Consider the following 22,569-nt stretch of genomic DNA (forward strand, 5'->3'; position numbering starts at 1 on the left):
ATTAGGGAAACAACACCCTTCTCAATAGTCACAAATAATATAAAATATCTTGGCATGCCTCTAACTAAGGAAGTGGAAGATCTGTATAATAAAAACTTCAAGTCTCTGAAGAAAGAAATTCTAGAAGATCTCAGAAGATGGAAAGATCTTCCATGCTCATGGATTGGCAGGATCAACATTTTAAAAATGGCTATCTTGCCAAAAGCAATCTACAGATTCAATGCAATCCCCATCAAAATTCCAACTCAATTCTTCAACGAATTGGAAAGTGCAATCTGCAAATTCATCTGGAATAACAAAAAACCTAGGATAGCAAAAACTCTTCTCAAGGATAAAAGAACCTCTGGTGGAATCACCATGCCAGACCTAAAGCTTTACTACAGAGCAATTGTGATAAAAACTGTGTGGTACTGGTATAGTGACAGACAAATAGACCAATGGAATAGAATTGAAGACCCAGAAATGAACCCACACACCTACGGTCACTTGATCTTCGACAAGGGAGCTAAAACCATCCAGTGGAAGAAAGACAGCATTTTCAACAAATGGTGCTGGCACAACTGGTTGTTATCATGTAGAAGAATGCGAATCGATCCATTCCTATCTCCTTGTACTAAGGTTAAGTCTAAGTGGATCAAGGAACTTCACATAAAACCAGAGACACTGAAACTTATAGAGGAGAAAGTGGGGAAAAGCCTTGAAGATATGGGCACAGGGGAAAAATTCTTGAATAGAACAGCAATGGCTTGTGCTGTAAGATCGAGAATTGACAAGTGGGACCTCATGAAACTGCAAAGCTTCTGCAAGGCAAAAGACACCATCAATAAGACAAAAAAACCACCAACAGATTGGGAAAGGATCTTTACCTATCCTAAATCAGATAAGTGTCTAATATCCAATATATATAAGGAACTCAAGAAGGTGGACTCCAGAAAGTCAAATAACCCCATTAAAAAATGGGGCTCAGAATTGAACAAAGAATTCTCACCTGAAGAATACAAAATGGCAGAGAAGCACCTGAAAAAATGTTCAACATCCTTAATCATCAGGGAAATGCAAATCAAAACAACCCTGAGATTCCACCTCACACCAGTCAGAATGGCTAAGATCAAAAATTCAGGTGACAGCAGATGCTGGCGAGGATGTGGAGAAAGAGGAACACTCCTCCATTGTTGATGGGATTGCAAGCTTGTACAACCACTCTGGAAATCAGTCTGGTGGTTCCTCAGAAAATTGGACATAGTACTACCGGAGGATCCAGCAATACCTCTTCTGGGCATATATCCAGAAGATGTCCCAACCGGTAAAAAGGACACATGCTCCACTATGTTCATAGCAGCCCTATTTTTAATAGCCAGAAGCTGGAAAGAACCCAGATGTCCCTCAACAGAGGAATGGATACAGAAATTATGGTACATTTACAAAATGGAGTACTACTCAGCTATTAAAAAGAATGAATTTATGAAATTCCTAGCCAAATGGATGGACCTGGTGGGCATCATCTTGAGTGAGGTAACACAATCACTAAGGAACTCACACAATATGTATTCACTGATAAGTGGATATTAGCCCAAAACTTAGGATACCCAAGATATAAGATACAATTTGTTAAACGCATGAAACTCAAGAAGAATGAAGACCAAAATGTGGACACTGTGCCCCTTCTTAGAATTGGGAACAAAACACCCATGGAACGAGTTACAGAGACAAAGTTTGGAGCTGTGATGAAAGGATGGACCATCTAGAGACTGCCGTATCCAGGGATCCATCCCATAATCAGCTTCTAAACGCTGACACCATTGCATACACTAGCAAGATTTTGCTGAAAGGACCCAAAGATAGCTGTCTCTTGTGAGACTATGCAGGGGCCTAGCAAACACAGGAGTGGATGCTCACAGTCAGCTATTGGATGGATCACAGGGCTCCCAATGGAGAAGCTAGAGAAAGTACCCAAGGAGCTAAAGGGATCTGCAACCCTATAGTTGGAACAACATGATGAACTAACCAGTACCCCGGAGCTCTTGTCTCTAGCTGCATATGTATCGAAAGATGGCCTAGTCGGCCATCACTGGAAAGAGAGGCCCATTGGACTTGCAAACTTTATATGCCCCAATATAGGGGAATGCTAGGACCAAAAGAATGGGAATGGGAGGGTAGGGAAGTGGGGGTCGGTATGGGGGACTTTTGGGATAGCATTGGAAATGTAATTGAGGAAAATATGTAATAAAAAAAAATTAACCATCACAGATATTGTGATATTTGGTATACTTAGAAGAAACTATCAATACAATAAAATTCTCAAATCTGATATTTGTGAATGTATTTTAATTTGTTAATATATTTTAATTAATTTGGATATCATCTTTAGAAGATATAACTTAGGAAAAAGTAAAATATATTTTCATCTAATTTACTCTTTATTGTATACATAGTATTACTTTACTTGTGTATGATATGGGGTTCCTCATGTGTGTAAGTATAGAACAGACTTAAAGAAATATTAAGTTTCTAGTCTCTGTTATTTCATGACTTTCTAACTCTTCAACAGAGAAACAAATTTCTTAAACTTTTGCAAATAAATAAAAATATTAATTTACAAAGCATATAATTCATTCAGCAAAGTACTAGTAAGAGTCCCTTTAATGTAGACACTAAATTGGGTAAAGATTAAGTAGGAAAAATGCCAAATAATTCCTACACAATAGACTGACCATGTTAGCAAATGCTGACCTGCATACTAAAATTCTGTACATGTGCAGGAAACATGACTCACATGTACAATATTATTTCCTTGGTGACATTGAGTTAGGACTTATTGTTATAGTCAAAGACTGACACAGAGAAAACAAAATGAAAACAACAAAAACAACAACAACAACAAAAACCAACTTAGAGATAAACAAGATGCCCTTTGCCAAAATGTAAGCATTTGGCCATTGTTGTCATGTCAGATACCAGGAACAAGAGCAGGCATTGATACTGATGATGTAGTCAAACACTAGGTCCTTCCTGAAAGGCTTATGCTATTTTCCAAGATTCTATTTCTCAGACCATAATTTTTCAAAATCACTGCTCATTTTCTTTCATTGCTGTATTCTTTTGATGGATCTGTCAAGACAAGATTTTTTCAACAATAGTATTTTCCCTTCTGTTTTGAAATATCAAGCTCACTTTGACAATATTCATTCTTTTAGCTAATTTTTAAACAACATGAAAATCAATTTAATTTTAAGCATTTTCTATTGTTACAGATTTCTTTGAGAATTAATGAATTCAGTCTTTCCTACTAGGATTTCTTTATTTAATATTTTGGAATAAAACTAAATTTTCATTATCAAATGTGTGTCCGTTGGAGATAGCTTCTGAGTTATTGAAAAGGGTATGTGTCCATTTGTCCTTTTAGCACTTGGACCTCATCTAGGCCTTCTGCATACTGCCTCAGTCTCTGTAAAAACATATGTGCATTGATCTTGTTTATTAAGAGGTTCTTACTTTCTTTCGGTCCTCCATACCCTGGCTGATACACTCTTTCTTCCCCTTCTTCTTCAGGGTTCCCTGAGCCCTAAGATAAAGAGTAAATTGAGACATTTCTCTGAATATCCCAATGTCTCTCACTCTCTGCATATTGTCTGGATTTGTTTCTCTGTATCTGTTTTCATCTCGTGCAGGATAATGGTTCTCTGATGATGACTGAGCAAGGCACTAAATGGTGAATATAACAGAATGTCATTAGGAGTTAGTAATTTTATTGCTAACTTTAGTAGAATAGTATTTCCTTTTACCATATTGCCCTGTGCTAAATAATCTCAGGTTGTTGGTCATCCAAGCTCTATTGTGTATGTGTTCTATTTCATGGTTTGGACCTTTAGTCAAATCAAATATTGGTTGGTTGCTCTATTAAGTTTTGTGTCACCATTGCACTGGCATACCTTGAAGGTGGGACACCACAGTAGATACCTTCGTGTTTTCATTTCTCCTCTGACACAATGCAGCATAGCTTCCAGTAACAAGAAAACTATAGGAGTAAAGGCTCCAGGTAGAACCAGCTTTGATTCCTCCACATTCTGAGAATAGGGTAGCTATTCATAGCAACAGAACCGTGATGGAGGCATGGCCAGGTAGAGAGGGAGAAAAAAGAAAGGAATGAGGAAGAGAATATGGAAAGAGATAAAATCAAGGGCAACTTGAGAAGTAATATGGAAATATAATACAGTAGAAAACTCCTAAAATATATTGATGATGATTTAAATTAAATATATACATAATGGAGGAGACAGAGTCTTAATGAACCGATTCTTGCCACCAACTTTAGCATCCAGTACTGGGAATGACTTACAGCTCATGGATGGTCAAAAGGTTCCCATGGGAACTCCCAAACAATCCATCCTGTTGCTAAGTCTATAGGCTGCTCTTAAACTGTATTTAAATATGTAATTTAATCTGAATCACACTGTTTTCTATATCTCTCAATCCCTGTGAAACTAGCTTGGTTTTTCCAAGACTCATTTTTCTTAAAAGTTCTTTTTCTACCCATCTCCTTCGGTTCAATAAAAAAACATTCTAATAATATATACTTGAATCTAGGATTAGGGAAGTATAGTTCAATTCTTTATTGAAAATCTGTGTTCCATTCTTTATTTCAGTTAGGTATTTTAAAATCATAAATCTGTCGAATACATTTACTCAGTTTGTTTTTCTATACAGATGTAGGCACACAGACACTATTTATCATGCATTTGCATATTATTTTAAAATTAATATTATACTACGCTTATGGCTGTCATACATCAAATTACATGATGTACTTATGGATGGACCAAAGTAATATCAAAAGATAGTAATAAATGTTGCAAGATGCCTATTTAAAAGACAAAGATCAACCTTTACTTTTGAATGAATGATGATTTTTCCAGATGCCCATGTTAAATATACTCAATAACCCAAACGGTAACAATACATAAATTTAGGATGTTTAAAATTTAACTTAGTGGAAAATATTGATTTTTAAAAGGGATTCTGTTTAAAATTTAAATTAAATTAATTATATGTGTGTATATGTATGATCATGTTCATATAGTGTAACGAAATGCTTGTGTAGGTAAGAGGAGAGTTGTATGGAATTCATTCTCACCTTCCAACTTTTTGTATTCTCTTGCAATTGAACTCATGTTGTCTGGATTCTATATGAAGAGATTTCCTCACCATAAAGAGCCACCATTATGGCCCATTTATGGTGAATCTTAATTCAATCTAAGTTGTATCCTCTAAGATACATGACACTATTTTATACAGAGCATACCACAGTGTAAGCATAGAACAAAGATTCAGTGAAGAAATAAGGAGAAGAGAGAGGTCTAAAGCATAACAACCTGAGCAAGTATGTGAATCATGGATGTGTATCCCCACAAAACTTGTATTAACACTTTCCTCCAAGATTCAAACATCCCATCCTGCAGGAAGCTCATTGAGTAGGAAGAAAACAAATCAACATAGCTTCCTGAAGCGCTTGAAACTGACCTGACCATATACACTAGGCCTCTACTTCCCAGTGTAAGCAATAAAAGCCAAAAGTCTTTCTCAGAGGAGCCAAGCTAAGGTTCAAAGAAGACTGACTCTCAGAAGATCAAAGCTGCAAAGAAGACTCTGAGAGGAGACCAGCTGCCTGGACTATGCAGAAACTTTTTATGCTGCATGAAAAGCATGAATCTCCTGGAAAATATACTTCTCCAACTTGTTGAGAGCCTGTGAAGTCTGCTCCATGCTTATGGCTTTTGTGAGGTAACAATCCGAGGCATGCTTTGGTGATGGAGACCGCTTTACTTCATTTCTGCTCCTATAAGTAATTTCTTATGCCCATTCCTCTAAGTTACACAATTAAAACTCATTGGTTTACCAAGTTCGACTTCAGTTGTATGAATGCTTTCATCGGCTGTGGCATCCCTATCTGGAGTGAATAAAATGTATGTTTCATTGCCCCAGCAAAATTCTGTAGCACAACAAAACGGTGATAAAACACACACCCATTTTTTTCATAGGTTTAAAAATTCAATAACCGCCAGGCAGTGGTGGTTCGCGCCTTTAATCCCAGCACTTGGGAGGCAGAGGCAGGAGGATTTATGAGTTCAAGGCCAGCCTGGTCTACAGAGTGAGTTCCAGGACAGCCAGGGCTATACAGAGAAACCCTGTCTCAAAACAAACAAACAAACAAACAAACAAACAAACAAACAAATTCAATAACCATCTATGAGTGTATATCCATATATTCTGCTGAAAGGATCAAGATAACCATTCTATTACAAGCAAAGAAGGAATGAATTTAATAAAGACCCCATAAGCTAATAAATAATAGGGTAAATATAAAAATATATACCACAGAAATATGAAAATTTTCTCTAATAATTTAAAAAGTGATAAAAATACAATGGATTATAAGATTAATGAATTATATTGTTTAGATTGATAAAGCTCCTTATAATATATATATAGAGATCTTTCAAAAAGACAAGTTTTTCTATAAAACCTTTAAAACTTCATATTAAGCTTATAATCCGTTCATAACCAATTGTACTAATATTAGAATTTATTCAAACACATGGAGATTAAATATCAACTCCTTTAACTCATTAAAATTAAACACCAGTGTGAGACTTTGAAATGTGTCAATAAGAATATAATGTAACAATCTATATGTGAAGCCTGGATCCATTTATTTTCCATCAACTGCCCTCTATTTAGTGGTCACAGCCATTACCACTTATCTCTTTTCCTTGTCTTGATCTTGAAGACCTGTGATTTGTTTCATTATTTGGCTATAAGTCTAACCAGCATTTCAAGTTTGTCCTCAAAAGAATCAAGATAGTTTTGACCTTTCTGGACCTAGCAGATATATCCTCACCAGGACACTTTGCACACTTGTTCTCCAGGGCAGACCTTTTAAAAGCATGGCCCTTGAATTTGAAGACAGGCAATAAAATCCTTTCAGATGTTTCCCAGTGGAACTGACAATTCTAACATTGCTCATTTCTTTTTTTCTTTACTTTGCTTCTCAAGAGAGTTAACTGAATTAAAAAAAAAAACATAAAAATACTGTCAAAATTCTTTGTTTGAATGTTTTTTTTTAATCCTTATTTAATTCATAGTTAGGCATTTGTGTCTAATGTCGGCCTGATGTTTATCTTCCTGAAAACTCATTGATTCTGTCTCTAGCTTCCAGAAGGAAAAAAAAAAAATCACTTCACTCTAGTACTGAAAATGCCCTATATTTTACTAATCTTGTTTAGGATATAAATCATATTTCCAGTGAAAATTAGTATTTTTACCTTCTTATCAGCATATATTTATTAAACATTTGTATGTAATAGCCATAGAAGTATTTGTAGTCCTAAGTACTAGGAACATTAAGAAAAGATTGATTATGACCAGAAAATTGAAGCAAGATTGAAATAGTTAAACCTCATACCTCAGAATAATATTTTATATGCATTAAAATGGTATATGTTGGGTTTATTAAAAATATATATAATTAAGTAAGCAATTTCTGGGTATTTTGATAATAATTATACCTTGCCTCTCAATTGTACAGTACAGAATATGAGGCACAAAATCATACTACTTACAAGGAAGCTACCTACACGGATCCACCTACATGGAAAAAAAAAAGTCATGGTGATGTACACTAGGGGAAGGGAGACAGATGCCTCGGGCTCTCTGTCCAATTACGTCAGTCTAATGTGTGAGTCAAGCCCAAATGAGGGACCCTATCTCAAGAGTAGAGGTAGACCATGGGATGAAAAATGCTCAATATTGTTCTCTGTTCTCTGCATTCACATACATGTACAAATACATGCATTGTCCCACACATGTAGACCATGACCTCCAAACCTACAAAAATAAATCTTCAGTTTTAATCCCTCTTAAAAGTTAAAGTTATGAAATGAAACAATTCTTTGGTGGTAGAAGATATTTAATTTAAGTAAGTTCATATTCATTGTGAATTATTCCTAGTTCAAACAGGAGGGAGAGAATTAAGCACATTTTGCTCTCTTATGTTATACCCATGCTTCGATGTACTTATGCAAATTTCTCCTATAATTTTGGGGTCCCCTCTTCTGGCTTTTCTCTGAAAATTCCCTCAGACCAGTGTTCTCCCTGTCATGGACAGACTGTTTCCTTCACACCACCCCATTGTCATTTTGATTGTATTCTGCTGTTCTGACAGGGGAAAAACATTTCTCCAACTCATGCTAGAATAGTGTCTGCACAGTCTTGATATTCATTCCTTAATAGCATTTGGTCTTAATATATTATAAAACAATAAGAAAAGAAAATAGATGAAATAATGAAAGGGAATGGTGAATGAATGGGGGGAAGAAAAATGTCTCTCTTTCATGAAATAAAGTTCAAAATAATGTTTATATTACGGGAACAAATATTCATCAGCACCCAACAAACATTTAGAATACTAAAATCCTCTGTAACATATGCACAAAATGTCGACAACATCTGTCTATCTGTCTCTATCTATCTATCTATCTATCTATCTATCTATCTATCCTATCAATCAATCATATGTCTGTCTGTCTATATATCTACATGTTACCTTCTTACCATCTGTCTACACACACACACATACATACATACAAACATGGACATGTGTGAAACAATATATGCTGCACATGGCAGTCATACTCACCTAACTATAAGAGTTTTTGTGGGTGCTCTATTTCCAGAGAATCTGAGTAGTATTTTGTGGTGGAAAAAATATAATATATAACCTGTCCTAAGAGTATAACAATTTGGTTTAACATTCTTGGTTTTAAAGAGTAATATGTCTCAGCAGTGAGCAAATGTTGGCAGGGGAAAATAACTGAGGAGGGAGCAAGCACTTAGGTATTTTTGACTTGTTCATGACCGAGAAGATGGTGATTTGAATGTGGTTATTTGAAGCAGCGAAGGCACAGCTTACATTTGAGACATATTTTCTTATATTTGACATGTACTTTAAGTGACTACATGATCATTTTTGTCCTAGAAATAGTATTTTAAACAAGAAAAGGAACCAGAAAACATCAGCTGTTTTCACATTTTTATATGTACATCTCAGGAAAGGCACTGAAATATGTATAACTCTCATTTTTCTTTGCACATCATACACTGTCTTTTCAAAGAGCTGATTGTTGAGTTTCCTAGGTATCATGTCCAACTTCTGGCCGATTATTTCTTTATGAAATAACAATAAACACAAAGCACATGAAATGTCAGTTTGCTTTCTCTCTTCCTTTTCTCAGAAAATTTATAAATGGTTGTTAATGAAAAACTTTTAAAAAATAGAAAATAGTTTTGGCAATTCCCAATGCATGATAGCTGAACGAACACCTACCCACATATTTTTATTTAAAGTTAAGAATAAATTTTTGTTTTACATTTATTGCTACTTATGTGTCCTTTTACAGTCTACAAGTATATAGAGTGCACAAAGAGAAATAGGGTCAAATAAGACATATTACTATCACATCCACCAAGGACATCCAGTGTTGATTGTGTTTCCCAACCTCCAAGTCCTGAGGGCTCTAACTGAAGTCACAGATGAATGTCAAGTACAAGTAAGCTTTTGTGTTCATCTGAAAATAATATGGTATGTTAAGGATAAAATAAAACAGAAAGAAGGAAGGAAAGAGAGAGAGAGAGAGATGAAAGAAAGAAAGAGAGAGAGAGAGAGAAGGAAAGAAAGAAAGAGAGAGAGAGAGAGAGAGAGAGAGAGAGAGAGAGAGAAAGAAAGAAAGAAAGAAAGAAAGAAAGAAAGAAAGAAAGAAAGAAAGAAAGAAAGAAAGAAAGAAAGTGGTGAGAGGCCCAAACCTACTCCATCTTTGGAAAGGCTTCCATCTTAAAAGAAAAAGCCTGAAAATTTGATGTGTAGCTGAACCTAAGCCGCAACCAAGTACAACAAAAGACTCCATGGCTTGTTCTTGGCCCATATTCCAGCATTACATGCCACTCCCCCCCAGCCCCCAGCTACTTCCTAGTAAAAGCCACGGAAAGATTAGTGTGATTGTTTCAGATGTATTTCAGACCGTTCGTGGTTCTCCATGGTTTTGCTTCAGAATACCACCGGTCAGCTTACAACAGTCATTCAATTAGATGCTTGCTAGTCTGGAAACCTCTTCTACTGCTAGACATTTCCTAATAATTTGTGTCCTGCTGAGGTCTCCAGGCTACAGTACCATCCTGTCCTGGTGCAACAGCAACAGCAGTGAGTAAGCCCCAGCTTGAGTTTGAAATAAAGAGATCCTAGTGTGATTGCATAGGGTTCGGCTCCTTGGAGATCTTCTGGGGCTTGTGAATAAGACACAACAGTAACTCTGTCTGTACTTTGTTTAACCACAAACATGCAAAAGCACAAAGCACTCAGAGACAACTTTTCTAACATTCCAAAATATATGTCCTTATTTAATTTTTTTAAATGAGTGGTTTTAGAGAGAGCTCTGCATTTAAGAGAAATGTCTACTCCTACAGATGCCCAGAACTCAATTTACAGCAAGCATACAATAGGTCACAAAGTTTGTAGCTTCCCTTTCTGATAATCCAGTGACCTCTTAAGTCTTGTGATTACCAGGCATGCATTTGTTGAACAGACATAAATGCAGATAAAACAGCATAAAATGTAAATAAATGAATAAATAAATAAATAAGAAAATAAATAAGAAAATTCAAAATAGTATAAAGAAGTAAATTAAAGTAAATAAGAAATCATTTTTCTTTTTTTCTAGTCATTAATGAGAACTATTATATCAGTCTAAAATTTCATTTGGGTTTTACTCTTTTGTGCTTTTGCCAACTTTAAAGAATTTTAGAACTTCAAATTTTCACTGCATTTTGGTCTTCTTCTTCTTTTTTTTTTTTTTTTTGTAGTTTTTAAATTGCTCCCATGGAGAAGATGTGTGTTTTATAGGGGTGACTCAGTAGAGAAGCCCTGAGTTTGTGTACGTTGTGAAATCCTAGTCCACAGCATTGAGCTGGCTAGAGTAGAGAAAATTGTAAAGTCTTTTAATTCTTGTCTTGGTAAAAAAAAAAGTCTCCTCTCTATTCATGAGTTAGAACAATGCATGCTTTTATAAATAGAGGTAGCTCCTCTTGCTTTCAGGATGAAGAGCTCCGAGTTTATTTTCAGTTTTGGAATCTTTTCTTCCTTTCAGAATGACCTTATAGCAAGTAGAAAGCTGACAGAAAAAGATAAAGCAAGAAACGACAATGTACACACATACTGCTCTATCCAAATTCCTGTAAGAAATAGTCTTTGTCTTCTCCTTAATTGAATAGCATTTATTTTCTATAAATTTAACATATAGTATTTATTTCAAGAAGCAGGTATTGTTGCATACAGTAGTAATTGTAATGCCTCTTAGAATGCTACCCAGTTATCAAAACGAAATGGTTTATTAAAAAACAAACTAAGATTAGGTCCAGAAATCCTAAAAAAAAAAAACGGACTTATAATAAAATGAATTAAGATCTCTTCCAGGAATCTTGCAGAAGTGAGATATAGCTATGGGGACCAATTCTGCCATTTATTGAATTAATTTTGTAAACTAAATAGCTCTAAATGAATCTATGATAACATCAACATCAGTAACCATTTTGTACCATTTTCAATAAAACAGGAATATGATACCTAACTTGAGAAAAAAATCCCTCAAAAAGTAAATTATATTTTCACAAGAAATTTAATAACTCTGCTTATGATTTTTCTATGTCTATTTGTGAATAATGATATATACACATGCAGAGACACATACTCAAAAAATTAATCAACTCAAGTAAATCAGTATACCAATTTTATGGTATTTAAACATTTGATACCTTAAGAGCAAGTCTCAGAATAACAAATTATCAATTCACTAAGAGTAATTAGACCACAAATACCTAAAATTTAAGATACAACAGCTTCCGTTTTGATTTTGACCACATTGGTTTACTTGTATTTCACAAATAAAAAGAAATCTCAGTTGGATACCTTATACTTGTGCAGAAAGTTTGTTTCTAGGGTTTGCCAGTCATTCTAAGTATTGCTGATATGACTGGAGCAACCATTTCTCTCATGTATCAGCTATGATACAGTGCCAGATGAGGAATAAATTAGATGCTGCTTGAGAGTAGTTTACTTTCTAAAGGTCAATAAAGCAGTTTTAAAGAGAACAGAATTTCCCAACCATTTGTGCTTTCCATAAACAAAAGAATAATATTAGTAAAAGAACCAAATCCATTTCCATTCACCAAAACAATAGAATAACGACTGACATGCAGGTCTACGTGATTGTGTATAAGAATAAGTGTGCATATTTTTAGGGATCACAGAGAGCTTTCAAAGACTGAGGAACCCTAGGCTCCTCAAAGTAGAGTTGAGAGGCTCTATTCACGAGTCAGTGGGTATACATACTGTTAAACTTCAGGTTTCCAGGTTGTCTTAGTCAGGGTTTCTATTCCTGCACAAATATCATGACCAAGAAGCCAGTTGGGGAGAAAAGGGTTTATTCAGCTTACAATCCCATACTGCTCTTTATCACCAAGGAAGTCAGGACTGGAACTCAAACAGGTCAGGAAGCAGGAGCTGATGCAGAGGCCATGGAGGGATGTTCTTTACTGGCTTGCTTCCCCTGGCTTGCTCAGCCTGCTCTCTTATAGAACCCAAGACTACCAGCCCAGGGATGGTCCCACCCATAAGGGGCCTTTCCCCCTTGATCACTAATTGAGAAAATGCCTTACAGTTGAATTTCATGGAAGCATTTCCTCAACTGAAGCTCCTTTTTCTGTGATAACTCCAGCTGTGTCAAATTGACACAATACTTGCCATTACAATTGACCCCTTGTCAACTTGACACACAAACACATCACAGTAATCCTCAACCCTTAATTACTTATTCATCTCCAAGATATAAACAACTTTAAAGGTCCCACAGTCTTTACATATTAAAAGTCTATCCCTTTAAAATGCCCATTATCTTTTAAAATCCAAAGTCTTTTTACAATTAAAAGTCTCTAAACTGTGGGATCCACTAAAATATTTTCTTCCTTCAAGGGGGAAAAATATCAGGGCACAGTCACAGTCAAAAGCAAAAATCAATCTCCAACCATCCAATGTCTGGGATCCAACTCACAATCTTCTGGGCTCCTCCAAGGGCTTGGGTCACTTCTCCAGCCATGCCATTTGTAGCACACGCTTCCCCCTCTAGGCTCCAGATGCCTGTACTCCACTGCTGCTGCTCTTGGTGGTTATCTCATGGTACTGGCATCTCGAAAACACTGCATACCCCCTTTAGTCCTGGGCCACCAATTGCAACTGAAGTTGCACCTTCACCAATGGCCTTCCATGCCCTCTAGCAGTGCTGAGCCTCAGCTGCTCTGTATGACCCCTTCATGCCTTCAAAACCAATACCACCTCCGTGACTCTTACACATTACCAAGTCCTGCTGCAGCAGGAGTACAACCTTGGCTATCTCTGGAACACAGCCTCTTTGTGCTTTCAGAAAACACTTCCCAGAAGACGTCACCTCAACGATGCTGGTCTCTTCTTAATCACCACTAAATTCTTAGCTCCAGCTAACCAACATCAAAAGTCCCAGTAATGCAAAGTTTTTGCTTTAGTAGTTCTGGTATCTTGTTAATCATAGCTGATTCTTCAGCCCCAGCTAACCAGAACTACAGAATCTTCACAATCAAAATAGCAATGGCCCTGAAAAGAGTCTTTAATTTTCCCTTTGCAATTTCACAAACCAGACTTCCATCTTCTGCACTGTTCTTAACATTATTTTCCAAGCTCCTATACAACATCTGACAGAGCTCTTAACACCGAATGGATCTTCTAGCCCAAAGTTCCAAAGTCCTTCCACAGTCCTCCTCAAAACATGGTCAGGTTGTCACAGGAATACCCCACTCTGCTGGTACCAATTCATCTTAGTCAGCATTTCTATTCCTGCACAAACATCATGACCAAGAAGCCAGTTGGGGAGAAAAGGGTTTATTCAGCTTACAATTCCATACTGCTCTTTATCACCAAGGAAGTCAGGACTGGAACTCAAACAGGTCAGGAAAGAGGAGCTGATGCAGAGGCCATGGAGGGATGTTCTTTACTGGCTTGCTTCCCCTGGCTTGCTCAGCCTGCTCTCTTATAGAACCCAAGACTACCAGCCCAGGGATGGTCCCACCTACAAGGGGCCGTTCCCCCTTGATCACTAATTGAGAAAATGCCTTACAGCTGGATCTCATGGAAGCATTTCCTCAACTGAAGCTCCCTTTTCTGTGATAACTCCAGCTGTGTCAAGTTGACACAAAACTAGCCAGTACACAGGTGAAGGGAAACTGTTCGATGGGTTGAATCAGGAGATCTTCCAGTTTTTTTTCCCAAGATATAGTACATGACATAGAAATAAAAGAAATAATGAAACATTATGATCATAATGAATTCACACAGATCTTAAAATTACATAAAACATTTAAAATTGAATAATACTATTTAAATATATGAGTACACAGCTCCATTAATCTACTGGTATAAATATAAATATTTATAAGGGAGTTTGATAGTAATGCAATTTAGCAAATAATAGGTTTTTTTTTCTATGAACCTACACAGAATCAAGTTTTTAGTCCAGTTAACTGTATCAAATATATATATATATATATATCACCTTTTGTTTAGGTGTGTGAATTTAATGAATATCCTAATTTTAAAAAATGTATATACCATAACAAAAAGGTCTGATCTAAATATATAAAAATATAACATAATGAAAGTACATCATACACATGAACACACATGCACACACACACACACACACACACACACTCACTCACTCACCAAAGAAGTGATCAATGTAGAAAATGGTAGTAAGCTGTGAAAATAGCTAATAATAGAGGAATGGCAAGACATTAGCAATAACTGTTTAATTATAGATTTATTCGATTCCCTTAATCTCTAAACATGTCTTTGAACAAAAATATTTAAATATGTAATAACTATAATTTACATTATATTTAACTTTAAGTAGAGACATAATATAAAGAAATGAAAATACAAACCACAAGAAAAAGAAGTGGTAGTTACTTTTTATAAAGTAGCATGATGAATCAAAAATTACTACAATGGAGAGATGGCTCAGTGCTTTAGAGCACTGACTGCTTTACAGTGGTCCTGAGTTAAATTCCCAGTAACCACATGGTGGTTCACAACCATCTATATTAGAATCCATCACCCTCTTCTGATGTGTCTGAAAACAGCAACAGGATACTCATATAAATAAAATCAATAAATAAATCTTTTAAAAATTATTACATTGGAGTTTAAAAGCTAAGTATACAGTGACTAGGTCATTAAGGGAATATAACAATAATCATAAATATACACAATAATGGAATACAAAATATAGAAAATAAATTTTATCAAAATAAAAAAGGGAAATAAGTATGATAATTTAAAGGCACATTGCTACATATTTTATAACAAAACCAGAAGTAACCAAACAAATTAACAAATGAAAAAAATGCATTATAGGTCGAAATACATACCCAAACTATAGTCTCATGCTTAGGAGGTTGTGTCAGGAGGCTCAGATTTATGTTTATAGCAAGAAAGTTTGAACATAGAATTCATGCTCTTGTCAATATATTTGTGATGACTTGTGTGCATGTATCTATCTGTCTCTGTCTCCGTCTCTCTCTCATGTGTGTGTGTGTGTGTGTGTGTGTGTCTATTCATTCATAATAAAGAAAGAAGAGGTCATACATTTGAGTGGGAATGGGGAACCAGGAAGACTTTAGAAGAAGGTTTTGGTAATAGAAACATGGAAGTGATTGAAATATAGTGTTTCCAAATGAAATTCTCAAAAAATAAATGTGTAATTTAAATGTAAAATGCATGAAAAAAAAAACATTCAATTTATTCCTGGTACTTGTCTCCTTTAATAATCACCCCCACCACCACCAAAAAACCCAAAGATAAGAAACATACATATAACCACTCAACTCATTATGACAGGCATTTGCACACACCAAGGAACAATGTCAGACACTGAAGTATCTACAAAAAAGTGGGGTAATGTTGCTAGAATTTGCTATTTGTACTATTCATAGAAATATTTTTTGAGATTAACATGTTTCTTCATATAATTTTCCAAGTTAATATGAGAAAATTACAGCTAGATTTTTTTTTTGTTAAATTTTGCTTTGTTGGTTTGTGATTTGTGTGTGTGTGTTAATTCTCTGAATTTTGCTTCAAAATGAAAAACATTTTGGTTGTTGAAATGGTAAGTTTGAAATATTCAAACAAATAACATTCATAATATAATTATATATTTTCCTAATAAATAATTAAAACATTTTTGAGATCTTGGCATATCATTTTTGTTATTTCAGCAGTTCACATTTTTATTAGAATAATGTCACAGCTCAAATCATACTTGTAAAATCAACAAAATTATTTAAGATAATCTGAATGAAAACTAATATCTCAGGATGTTACATGAAAGGTTTCTTTTGTGTAAACATTTTATGTTTTAGATAACTTATTTCTAGTTCTGATATACATAATGGGTCTTTTGGGGAAGAAATTCACGGAATTCCTTCATTTTTAGAAAATATTCATGGATACTACGAATTAGCCATTTGGTTTATGTATCTGTTTGGTTACAGGTAAGTCACAAATAGAAATAAATTCTGTAACTTCATGGACCACCCACTATACAACCTCAACTGTAAAAAAAATCAATGTGGACTCACCTATAGAAAAATAATTGGATTTTTCTTATTGATTGACCTTTTCACTGAATCCATCAGACTTTACCAAGGTTTACCATTTTGGGCCTTATTAAGGCATAACTAAATATTTTCTTGAGCCCTAACAATTACCCATTCTGAATTTTAACAAATATATTCTGCTCCTTTTTATAAGTTCCAAGGACTTTGATCACTGGTGATTTGCTAGTACCTCATTATTAGAAAATAATGGAGTGTTGTTTCTGTGAGCAAACACTGTTTGTCAATTACATGTGCGATTGTTTCTTATGTAAAACAACTTATGATTACTTTGAATTGATGTAAAACCCACATACCATATCCATGAAGCTTGGGAAAAAATACATGTCAGTATGCATCATTCAGTGATTGTTTAAAAAGTAATAAATAGCCCACATAAGATTGGTGTATCCAATTATATAAGCATGAATTCAAGAAGCAAAATCATTAATCCATAAAAATTGTACTAAACAAAAATTTAGGAATTACACAGTGAAACTGTTAAAGAAATATCTGCTCTGTACTAACAAATGATATTTTGATATGCAGAAAAAAATCGTAGTTTAAATATTTGTTTTGTTCATGGTTTGACTTCTAGAATTAAGAGAGAAATATTAGCACCCTGGAAGTAATGAAAACTTGTTTCTGAGTTTTATTATAAAATACCAGGTTTGAACAATTTTTTATTAATATGATCTAGGAATGTGTTTTGAACTATCATTCTAGAGGATGATAGAAAATAGAGTTTAAAATATACATTAGTTTATATAACCAACTAATGACAGCAGATAAATGTTGATAATTTTCTGAATATACTTATTTAAAAATAATCTTACATGTTTATAATTAAATGTATACTTTTTGCAATTAGATATAAATAGTAGATATAGTTAGATGTTTTAGAGTTTGGACAGCAACAGGTTCTCATTTACTATATGATTATAACTATGATCTTTACATTTAAATTTCAGATCTCCAAAATAGTTTGTAAAGAGAAACTATTATCTTCTTAATTTGTAAAATTAAATGAAGATATCACATTATATCTGTGATTTTAAAATGTTATTTAATTAATATTTGAGAAATTCTTACAACTTTTAATATATCGAGCCCTCTAAAATTTTCCATAACCATCTTCCAGATCTCCATGCCTTCTCACAAATGTTGAGATGTTCTTTATTTTTATTTTTTATCTTAGAGTTCAGTTTGTGTTTTTGTTCCAATCTTGGCCTTTGGGTATCCAATACTTTGTTGTCAGCATTGACATCATAGGTATACATGTAACATTTCCTAAGGTAAGGAAATTATATATAGAAATCAAAGACAATAAAAAATGCAAAAAGCTCCTAACCCAAGACATCCAGGAAATCCAGGAAACAATGAGAAGACCAAACCAATGAATAATAGGAATAGAAGAGAGTGAAGATTCCCAACTTAAAGGGCCAGTTAATATCTTCAACAAATTTATAGAAGAAAACATCCCTAGCCTAAAGAAAGAGATGCCCATGAACATAGAAGAAGCCTATAGAACTCCAAATAGATTGGACCAGAAAAGAAATTCCTCCTATCACATAATAATCAAAACACCAAATGCACTAAACAAAGAACGAATATTAAAAGCAGTAAGGGAAATTGGTAAAGTAACATAGAGAGATAGACCCATTAGGATTACACCAGATTTATCACAAGAGTAGACTATGAAAGCTAGAAGATCTTGGGGAGATCTCATACAGACCCTAAGAGAACACAAATGCCAACCCAGACTACTATACCCAGCTAAACATTCAATTTCCATAGCTGGAGAAAAGAAGATATCCCATGACAAAACCAAATTTACAGAATATCTTTCCACAAACCCAGCTATACAAAGGATAAGGATGGAAAATACCAGCACAAGGAGGGAAACTACACCCTAGAAAAAGCAAGAAAGTAATCTTTCAACAAACCCAATAGAAGATAACCACACAAACATAAAAATAACATCAATAATAATGGGAGCAACAATCACTATTCCTTAATATCTCTTAACATCAATGGACTCAATTTCCCAATAAAAAGACATAGACTAAAAGACTGGGTACATAAACAGGACCCAGCACTGTGCTTCATACAGGAAACAAACCTTAGTGTCAAAGAGAAATGCTACCTCAGAATAAAGGGCTGGAAAACAATTTCTTAAGCAAATGGTCCCAAGAAACAGGTGGGTGTAGCCATTCTAATATCAGATAAAATTGGCTTTCAACCAAAAGTCATCAAAAAAGATAAGGAAGGACACTTCATACTCATCAAAAGAAAAAATATACCAAGAAGTATTCTCAATTCTGAACATCTATACTCCAAATGCAAGGACGCCCTGAATTCCCAACTGAGGATTATTGAAAGGCTGAGAAGCACCTAAGAAGTATTCAACATCCTTATCATCAGGGAAATGCAAATCAAAACAATCTTGAGATTCCACCTCACATTAGTCAGAATAGTTAAGATAAAAAATTCAGGTGACAGCAGATGGTGGTGAGGATGTGGAGAAGGAGGAACACTCCTCCATTGCTGGTGGGATTATAAATTGGTACAACCACTCTGGAACTCTGTTTGGCAGTTCCTCAGAAAATTGGACATAGCATTACCTGAGGACCCAGCAATACCAGTCCTGGGACCCAGAAGATTCTCCAACATGTAATAAGGACACATGTTCCACAATGTGCATAGCAGTTTTATTTATAATAGCCAGAAGCTGGAAAGGACCAAGATGTCCCCCAACAGAGGAATGGATACAGAAAATGAACATTATGAAGTAATACTCAGCTAATGAATTTCTGAAAGTTTTAGGCAAGTGGATGGAACTAGAAAATGTCATCCTGAGTGAGCTAACCCAATCACCAAAGAAAACACATGGTATGTACTCACTGATAAGTAGATATTAACTCAGAAGCTCACAATACCCAAAATACATTTCACAGACCACATGAAGCTCAAGAAGAAGAAAGACCATAATGTGGATACTTTGGTCCTTCTTAGAAGGGGGACCTGTGGGAGGAGATACAAAGTGTGGAGAAGAGACTGATGAAAGGCCATGCAGAGACTACCCTACCTGTGGATCCATTTCATATACAGTCATCAAAACAACTTGTTTGTGCCTGCCAACAAGTGCTTGCTGATAGGAACCTGATATACCTGTCTCCTGAGGTGCTCTACCATTGCCTGACAAATACAGAGGAGGATGCTCTCAGACAACCATTGGACTAAGCACAATGGAGGAACTAGAGAATGGACTGAAGGAACTGAAGGGGTTTGCAGCTCCATAAGATGAACAACAATATGAACCAACCTGTCGCAGGTCCTCCGAGCCAGCGGTGACACAAACGACACAGACACCAAGTCGGGTTCATGCAACAACTTTACTTCAGGCTTTTTCTTTTACAGCTCCCTTTCCCAGCAGCTTCTTCTTAGGGCAAGGGCTAAACTACTCCTATTCTACTTCTCTTAATCTACTTCTACTTACGGCAAGGGCTAAAACTCCTCACTACTCTACTTCTGGCTTCTACCTAGGGCAAGGGCTAAACAACAACTCTCTCCTCACTACTGGAGACTCCTCTCTCTCTAGCTCCACCCCACCTCATCCAATCAGAATTCACACACATGCTCCAGGCACGAGCTTAGGTCATTCATAGATAGGCTGACGGGTCTGGATCACGAGGAACTGTCCAGCCTGGCAGGCAGCCCATGCATGCAGCCTCACTGCGCATGCTTGGGCAAGGCAGTAAACAAGTGGGTTTCACAGGGCCTACACCTGCTTCCCACACCAACCAGTATCCCCAGAGATCCCAGGAGCTAAACCACCAAACAAAGAGTACACAGGGAGTGACCCATGACTCCAGCTTCATATGTAGCAGAGGATAGCCTTATTGGTCTTCAATGGTAGGAGAGGCCCTTGGTCCTGTGAAGGCTCTCTGACCAAGTGTAGGGGAATGCCAGGGCCAGGAAGCAGGAACGGATAAGTTGATGAGCAGTGGAAGGGGGAATGGGGAAGTGGAAGGGGGGTTGCAGAGTGGAAACCAGGAAAGGAGATAACATTTGAAATGTAAATAAAGAAAATATGTAATAAAAATAATCTAAGTTAAAAAAAATAAGAATGTGTCATCCATGTTCACATTGGAGGATTAAATGACAAAAAGGGCGGGGTCACTAGGGTACAGGAAGATATTACAAATATAAAAAGCAAAAACTTTGAAAGCAAAAAGAAGCAGTATATCTTCTGGATATGTGAAAAAAAATTCTGTTTATTCTAGATAGAAGCCCACAGCTAAATAAATTAAATAAGTGTATTTAATTAGATCCTGGTGAATCGAGGGCAACCTGGGCACCTTCACCAAAAAATGCCCACATCAACCAGGTTGAAGATTCACTAGTGCTGTGTCTCTGGGGCTCTCTACACAGTTTAAAAGAAGCTAACTTGTAGGCAAATCTGTCCTCCACAACCTGTTTCCTGATTATACAATCTGTAAGATGGGATATGAATCTTAAGTTCTTTCCTGTGAGTTTCAGGAGCCATTCACTTCCATAACTTTAGAATGCCTATTCAACCATCTTACTTTTCATTTTGAAATAAACTTAACTTGTGGGCCTGTGTACCAGGGACTTTCCACGGAGATCTCTTGCCTGGCCTGGTGAGAGAGTTCAGGAGAAGGGAAGTGAGTAGGGGCAGGGAGGTGAAGTCATTTCTGCCTCTTCTGCTGCTGCAGTTGGCTCCACCTCCATCTCTGTGGTGCCTTCCAGGTTACTCTGTGTTGCCCTGCGCTGAGTGGGGTTGGGCTGGCCCAACTAGAGCCTGACTAGCCAGTGAAGAGTGTATCAGAGCTTCAGGTGCTCAAGGAGAACATACCTCTTCCCAAGTGTTACAGCTGTTAGGACAGAAGGCTCAGACAGTGGAATAGTTCTTGTACATCTTTAATCCTTCCGGATAGGATTCTTATATACAGTTTTGGGATGAGTAAGGGTCTGACAACAGGTATTTCTCATTGTCTTGGTCTGAGAGGTTTGGGGAAACCTTATTTGCATATGCGAGGGCTTGGTGCTACTCCTATGTGACTACTGATGGCTACATACCTCTCTGTGGGGGCCTTTGGGAGGCCGTAGCTTGGACAGAAGCCAGGGGCCTAGGAGGTGTCCTCAATCACCTTCTGTCCCACTCAGGCAGAAATCACTACCCACCAGATCACTGGGGGTTCCATACATTTGCTGAACCAGGGACCAGGCTGTCTGTGCACAGTCCACTGCTCCACAACTTATCATGCCTCTGTCATTCACAAAACAGCATTTAACTGTAGCAAAAGGCTTTATATTTCAAAATTACATTCCTTATTTTGTTTAACAAAAATGAGAAACAGTAAAGCTTATTCAAGAGATGAATAAACCAAAATAATTAGGGGTAGAACTTGAAAAAATGTTTTAACATTCTGGTTTTTAGTTAACTATTTCCTTTCTAACATCAATATAGTTTATATAATCTTTTTTATTCTTTATCAAAACCTATTCACTTTCTAAAGCTCAACTAACGGTACTGACCAACCAAAGTTATCTCATCTCATTACTGTATCTTTTTGTACTTATTTTCAATAGTTGTTGTCAACCTTGTGATCCAACTCGACATTTTTCTATTGAATCTCTAGAAACTTGGGAATGGTTATTTCACATACATTTATTTTACATTTCACACACCTCATTGAGAATCTCCCAACATTTATCTTCATAATAGTGTCAAAAGCCTTCCTACCCAGTCACTTTCTCTAT

This window comes from Mus caroli, unplaced genomic scaffold (genome assembly GCF_978045245.1).
Source record: "Mus caroli unplaced genomic scaffold, Mus_caroli_1 scaffold_12, whole genome shotgun sequence".
NCBI lineage: Eukaryota > Metazoa > Chordata > Mammalia > Rodentia > Muridae > Mus > Mus caroli.